This window comes from Arachis hypogaea, chromosome 15, assembly GCF_003086295.3.
Source record: "Arachis hypogaea cultivar Tifrunner chromosome 15, arahy.Tifrunner.gnm2.J5K5, whole genome shotgun sequence".
NCBI classification, from domain to species: Eukaryota; Viridiplantae; Streptophyta; class Magnoliopsida; order Fabales; family Fabaceae; genus Arachis; species Arachis hypogaea.
The window spans coordinates 34,352,835-34,359,489 of NC_092050.1; the positions used below are offsets into that span (position 1 = coordinate 34,352,835).

At 39.7% G+C, this 6,655-nt stretch overlaps 1 non-coding gene across 1 annotated transcript; it reads left to right on the top strand.

Annotated features, from left to right (window-relative positions):
• The first annotated feature begins 6,006 nt into the window (after positions 1–6,006).
• Positions 6,007–6,114, top strand: LOC112752169 (small nucleolar RNA R71). The gene has a single exon (XR_003176616.1). It is a non-coding gene; the product is annotated as a small nucleolar RNA R71 (small nucleolar RNA).
• Positions 6,115–6,655: the final 541 nt, after the last annotated feature.

The following is a 6,655-nucleotide window of genomic DNA, read 5'->3' on the forward strand; positions in this document are numbered from 1 at the left end:
GGTCGATTGAGTGCGAAGAGGTCAGGCTTGAGAGCTTTACAGTTCCTTCATTTCTTCATGAGTTCTCCCACTTTGCATGCTTTTCTCCTCACTTCTTCCATCCAATGCTTACCTTATGAACCTAAAATCACTCAAAAAACACATCAAGGCATCGAATGGAATTAAAGTGAGTTAAAATTGGCAAAATTAAGGCCTAAAAAGTATGTTTTCACATTTAAGCACAAATCAAGGGAGAATTGCAAAACCATGCTATTTCATTGAATAAATGTGAGAAAAGGTGATAAAATCCCCCAAAATAAGCACAAGATAAACCACAAAATCGGGGTTTATCAAATCTCCCCACACTTAAACCAAGCATGTCCTCATGCTAAGAATAAAGAAGGACAAGAAAAGGGTATGAACATTTATTCAATGCAAATAAACTATATGCACCTATCTATATGCATGCAACTAAATGCAAAATGATTCTACTTACTTGGTTAAAAGTAAATCAATCTCCAAGAATACATATGAACATGTAGGGCTAAGTAGTATGATGATTCATGAATCCTACTGGTGCACGAAATTGTGATCTCAGGCAACGGCGCCAAAAACTCTATACGCACGTCTTAATAAATCGTTTTTCATTCACAACTTTGATACAACTAACTAGCAAGTGCAATGGGTCGTCCAAGTAATAAAACCTTACGTGAGTAAGGGTCGATCCCACAGAGATTGTTGGTATGAAGCAAGCTATAGTCATCTTGTAAATCTCAGTCAGGCGGATAATAATTGATTATGGAGTTTTCGAAAATAAATAATAAATAGACAGAAAATAAAGATAGAAATACTTATATATATCATTGGTGAGAATTTCAGATAAAGTTATAGAGATGCTTTCGTCCCTCTGAACTTCTGCTTTCCTGCTGTCTTCATCCAATCAGTCCTACTCCTTTCCATGGCTGGCTTTATGTAAGAACATCACCATTGTCAATGGCTACTTTTCATCCTCTCTGTGAAAATGGTCCGATGCGCTGTCACTGCATGGCTAATCATCTGGAGGCATCACCATGGTCAATGACTGCATCCTATCCTCTTATGAAAATGGTCCAAATGCTCTGTCACAGCACGGCTAATCATTTGAGGTTCTCGATCATATTGGAATAGGATTCACCCTCCTTTTGCGTCTGTCACTACGCCCAGCACTCGCGAGTTTGAAGTTCGTCACAGTCATTCAATCCCTGAATCCTACTCGGAATACCACAGACAAGGTTTAGACTTTCCGGATTCTCATGAATGCCGCCATCAATCTAGCTTATACCACGAAGATTCTGATTAAGAGATCCAAGAGATAATCATCCAATCTAAGGTGGAACGGAAGTGGTTGTCAGGCACGCGTTCGTGGGGGAATGATGATGATTGTCACGTTCATCACATTCATGTTGAAGTGCGAATGAATATCTTAGAAGCGGAATAAGTTGAATTGAATAGAAAAACAGTAGTACTTTGCATTGATTCATGAGGAACAACAGAGCTCCACACCTTAATCTATGGAGTGTAGAAACTCTACCGTTAAAAATACATAAGTGAAAGGTTCAGGCATGGTTTAATGGCCAGCCCCCATGATCTAAGAACTAGATGTCCCAAGATGTCTAATACAATAGTAAAAAGTCCTATTTATACTAAACTAGTTACTAGGTTTTACAGAAGTAAGTAATTGATGCATAAATCCACTTTCGGGGCCCACTTGGTGTGTGCTTGGGCTGAGCTTGAATGTTACACGTGCAGAGGCTCTTTTTGGAGTTGAACACCAGGTTGTAACGTGTTTCTGGCGTTTAACTCTGGTTCGTAACGTGTTTCTGGCGTTTAACTCCAGACTGCAGCGTAGAACTGACGTTTAACGCCCTTTTGCGTCATCTAAACTTGGCCAAAGTATGGACTATTATATATTTCTGGAAATCCCTGGATGTCTACTTTCCAACGCAATTAAAAGCGCGCCATTGTGAGTTCTGTAGCTCCAGAAAATCCACTTTGAGTGCAGGGAGGTCAGAATCCAACAGCATCAGCAGTCCTTCTTCAACCTCTGAATCTGATTTTTGCTCAAGTCCCTCAATTTCAGCCAGAAAATACCTGAAATCACAGAAAAACACACAAACTCATAGTAAAGTCCAGAAATGTGAATTTAACATAAAAACTAATAAAAACATCCCTAAAAGTAACTAGATTCTACTAAAAACATACTAAAAACAATGCCAAAAAGCGTATAAATTATCCGCTCATCACAACACCAAACTTAAATTGTTGCTTGTCCCCAAGAAACTGAAAATAAAATAGGATAAAAAGAAGAGAATATACTATAAATTCCAAACTATCAATGAAACATAGCTCCGATCAGATGAGCGGGACTTGTAGCTTTTTGCCTCTTGAATAGTTTTGGCATCTCACTTTATCCATTGAGGTTTAGAATGATTGGCATCTATAAGAACTCAGAGTTCAGATAGTGTTATTGATTCTCCTAGTTCAGTATGTTGATTGTTGAACACAGCTACTTTATGAGTCTTGGCCGTGGCCATAAGCACTTTGTTTTCCAGTATTACCACCGGATACGTAAATGCCACAGACACATAACTGGGTGAACCTTTTCAGATTGTGACTCAGTTTTGCTAAATTCCCCAATTAGAGGTGTCCAAGGTTCTTAAGCACACTCTTTTTTTTGCTTTGGACCTTGACTTTAACCGCTCAGTCTCAAGTTTTCACTTGACACCTTCACGCCACAAGCACATGATTAGGGACAGCTTGGTTTAGCCGCTTAGGCCAGGATTTTATTCCTTTAGTCCCTCCTATCCACTGATGCTCAAAGCCTTGGGATCCTTTTTATTACCCTTGCCTTTTGGTTTTAAGGATTACTGGCTTTTTGCTCTTGCCTCTTGGTTTTAAGAGCTTTTGGCTTTTTCTGCTTGCTCTTTCTTTCTATTTGTTTTTCGCTTTTTTTTTTCTGCAAGCTTTGTTCTTTGCTACTTTTTCTTGCTTCAAGAATCATTTTTATGATTTTTCAGATTATCAAATAACATGTCTCCTTGTCATCATTCTTTCAAGAGCCAACATATTTAACATTCTTAAACAACAACTTCAAAAGACATATGCACTGTTCAAGCATTCATTCAGAAAATAAAAAGTATTGTCACCACATCAATATAATTAAACTAATTTCAAGGATAAATTCGAAACTCATGTACTTCTTGTTCTTTTGAATTAAAACATTTTTCATTTAAGAGAGGTGATGGATTCATATTCACTTACTTTAAGGCATAGACACTTAGACACTAATGATCATGTAGTAAGACACAAATATAAATAAACATAAAGCTCAAAAATCGAAAAACAGGAATAAATAGACAAGGAGATTAAGGAATGAGTCCACCTTAGTGAGGATGGCGTCTTTCTCTTCTTGAAGAACCAATGGTGCTTTTGAGCTCCTCTATGTCTCTTCCTTGTCTTTGTTGCTCCTCCTTAGTGATTTTTGATATTTCTATCCTCAGTTGCTCCCAATAATTATGTGGAGGAAAATGTACCTCTGAGGTATCTCAGGGATCTCTTGATTTGCAGTCAAATGTTCAACCACAGAGCTATGGAAGCTTTTGTCTTCCCTTTTCTCTTCTTTTTCTCTTTTTTTTTTTTTTGAGGTTTCTCTGGCCTTAGGTACCATCAATGGTTATGGAAAAACAAACTGCTTATGCTTTTACCACACCAAACTTAGAATTTTGCTCACCCTCGAGCAAGAGAAGAAAGAATAGATGAAGAAGAAGATGTGGAAGAATCTAAGATTATGAGGAGGGAAGGTGGGGATTCTATGGGGTCCACAGATCCTGAGATGATTCTGTGAGGTCCACAGATCTTGAGGTGTCAAGGATTTACATCCCTGCACCAATTAGGCATGTAAAATGCCTTTGCATGCAATTCTGGCGTTTAAACGCCGAACTGATGCTTGTTCTGGGCGTTCAACGCCCAGATGCAGCATGTTTCTGGCGTTGAACACCATTTCTATGCTTGTTTTTGGCGTTCAGCGCCAGATCCATGCTCTGTTCTGGCGTTGAACGCCAGCCAGATGCTCCTTACTGGCGTTTGAACGCCAGTGAACTCCTCCTCTAGGGTGTGCTATTTTTAATGTTGTTTTTTTATTTTTATTCAATTTTTCCAGTTGTTTTTGTGACTCCACATGATCATGAACCTATGAAAACATATAACTAATAAAAAATATAATTAAATAAAAATTAGGTTGCCTCCCAACAAGCGCTTCTTTAATGTCAATAGCTTGACAGTGGGCTCTCATGGAGCCTCACAGATGTTCAGAGTATTGTTGAGACTCCCCAACACCAAACTTAGAGTTTGGATATGGGAGTTCAACACCAAACTTAGAATTTGGTTGTGGCCTCCCAACACCAAACTTAGAGTTTGACTGTGGGGCTCTGGTTGACTCTGTTTTGAGAGAAGCTTACTGTGCCTCTTTTCCATGTTTACAGAAGGATGTCCTTGAGTTTTAAACTCAAGGGAGTCCTCATTCAATTGAAGGACTAGTTCACCTCTGTTAACATCAATCACAGCTCTTGCTGTGGCTAGGAAGGGTCTTCCAAGGATGATGGATTCATCCTCATCCTTCCCAGTATCTAGGATTATGAAATCAGCAGGGATGTAAAGGCCTTCAACCTTTACTAACACGTCCTCTACTTGTCTATAAGCCTCTTTTCTTGAGTTTTCTACCATCTCTAATGAGATTTTAGCAGCTTGCACCTCAAAGATTCTCAGTTTCTCCATTACAAAGAGGGGCATGAGGTTTATTCCTGACCCCAGGTCACATAGAGCCTTCTCAAAGGTCATGGTGCCTATGGTACAAGGTATCAAGAACTTTCCAGGATCTTGTATCTTCTGAGGAAATCTCAGTTGATCCAATGCATTCAGTTCATTGGTGAACAGGGGAGGTTCATCTCCCCAAGTCTCATTACCAAATAAATTGGCATTCAGCTTCATGATTGCACCAAGGAACTTGGCAACTTGCTCTTCAGTAACATCTTCATTCTCTTCAGAAGAGGAGTACTCATCAGAGCTCATAAAGGGCGTAAGGAGGTTTAATGGAATCTCTATGGTCTCTAGATGAGTCTCAGATTCCTTTGGTTCCTCAGAGGGAAACTCCTTATTGATCACTAGACGTCCCAGGAGGTCTTCCTCCTTGGGATTCATGTCCTCCCCTTCCTCTTTGGATTCGGCCATGATGGTTATATCAATGGCCTTGCACTCTCCTTTTGGATTTTCTTCTGTTTTGCTTGGGAGAGTACTAGGAGGGGTTTCAGTGATCTTCTTACTCAGCTGGCCCACTTGTGCTTCCAAATTTCTAATGGAAGACCTTGTTTCATTCATGAAACTCACAGTGGCCTTAGATAGATCAGAGACTAAATTTGCTAAATTAGAGGTATTTTGTTCAGAGTCCTCTGTCTGTTGCTGAGTGGATGATGGAAAAGGCTTGCTATTGCTAAACCTGTTTCTTCCACCATTATTAAAGCCTTGTTGAGGCTTTTGTTGATCCTTCCATGAGAGATTTGGGTGATTTCTCCATGAGGGGTTATAGGTGTTTCCATAAGGTTCACCCATGTAATTCACCTCTGCTATTGCAGGGTTCTCAGGATCATAAGCTTTTTCTTTAGAAGATGCCTCTTGAGTACTGTTGGATGCAGCTTGCATTCCATTCAGACTCTGAGAAATCATATTGACTTGCTGAGTCAATATTTTATTCTGGGCCAATATGGCATTCAGAGTATCAATTTCAAGAACTCCCTTCTTCTGAGGCGTCCCATTACTCACAGGGTTCCTCTCAGAAGTGTACATGAACTGGTTATTAGCAACCATGTCAATGAGTTCTTGAGCTTCTGCAGGCGTTTTCTTTAGGTGAATGGATCCACCTGCAGAAGTATCCAATGACATCTTAGCTAATTCAGACAGACGATCATAGAATATATCCAGGATGGTCCATTCTGAAAGCATGTCAGAAGGACACTTTTTGGTCAGTTGCTTGTATCTCTCCCAAGCTTCATAGAGGGATTCACCTTCTTTCTGTCTGAACGTTTGAACATCCATTCTAAGCTTGCTCAGCTTTTGAGGAGGAAAGAACTTGGCTAAGAAAGCCGTGACCAGCTTATCCCAAGAGTTCAGGCTATCTTTGGGTTGAGAGTCCAACCACATTCTAGCTCTGTCTCTTACAGCAAAAGGGAAAAGCATGAGCATGTAGACTTCAGGATCTACTCCATTGGTCTTAACAGTATCACAGATCTACAAAAATTCAGTTAAGAACTGAAAAGGATCTTTAGATGGAAGTCCATAAAACTTGCAGTTCTGCTGCATCAGAGAAACTAATTGAGGTTTCAGCTCAAAATTGTTTGCTCCAATGGTGGGGATGGAGATGCTTCTTCCATGTAAATTAGAATTAGGTGCAGTAAAGTCACCAAGCATTCTCCTTGTATTATTATTATTTTCGGCTGCCATCTCCTCTTCTTGTTCAAAAATTTTTGAAAGGTGCTTGCTGGATTGTTGTAATTTAGCTTCTCTTAGTTTCCTCTTCAGAGTCCTTTCAGGTTCTGGATCTGCTTCAACAAGAATATTCTTGTCCTTGCTCCTGCTCATATGAAAA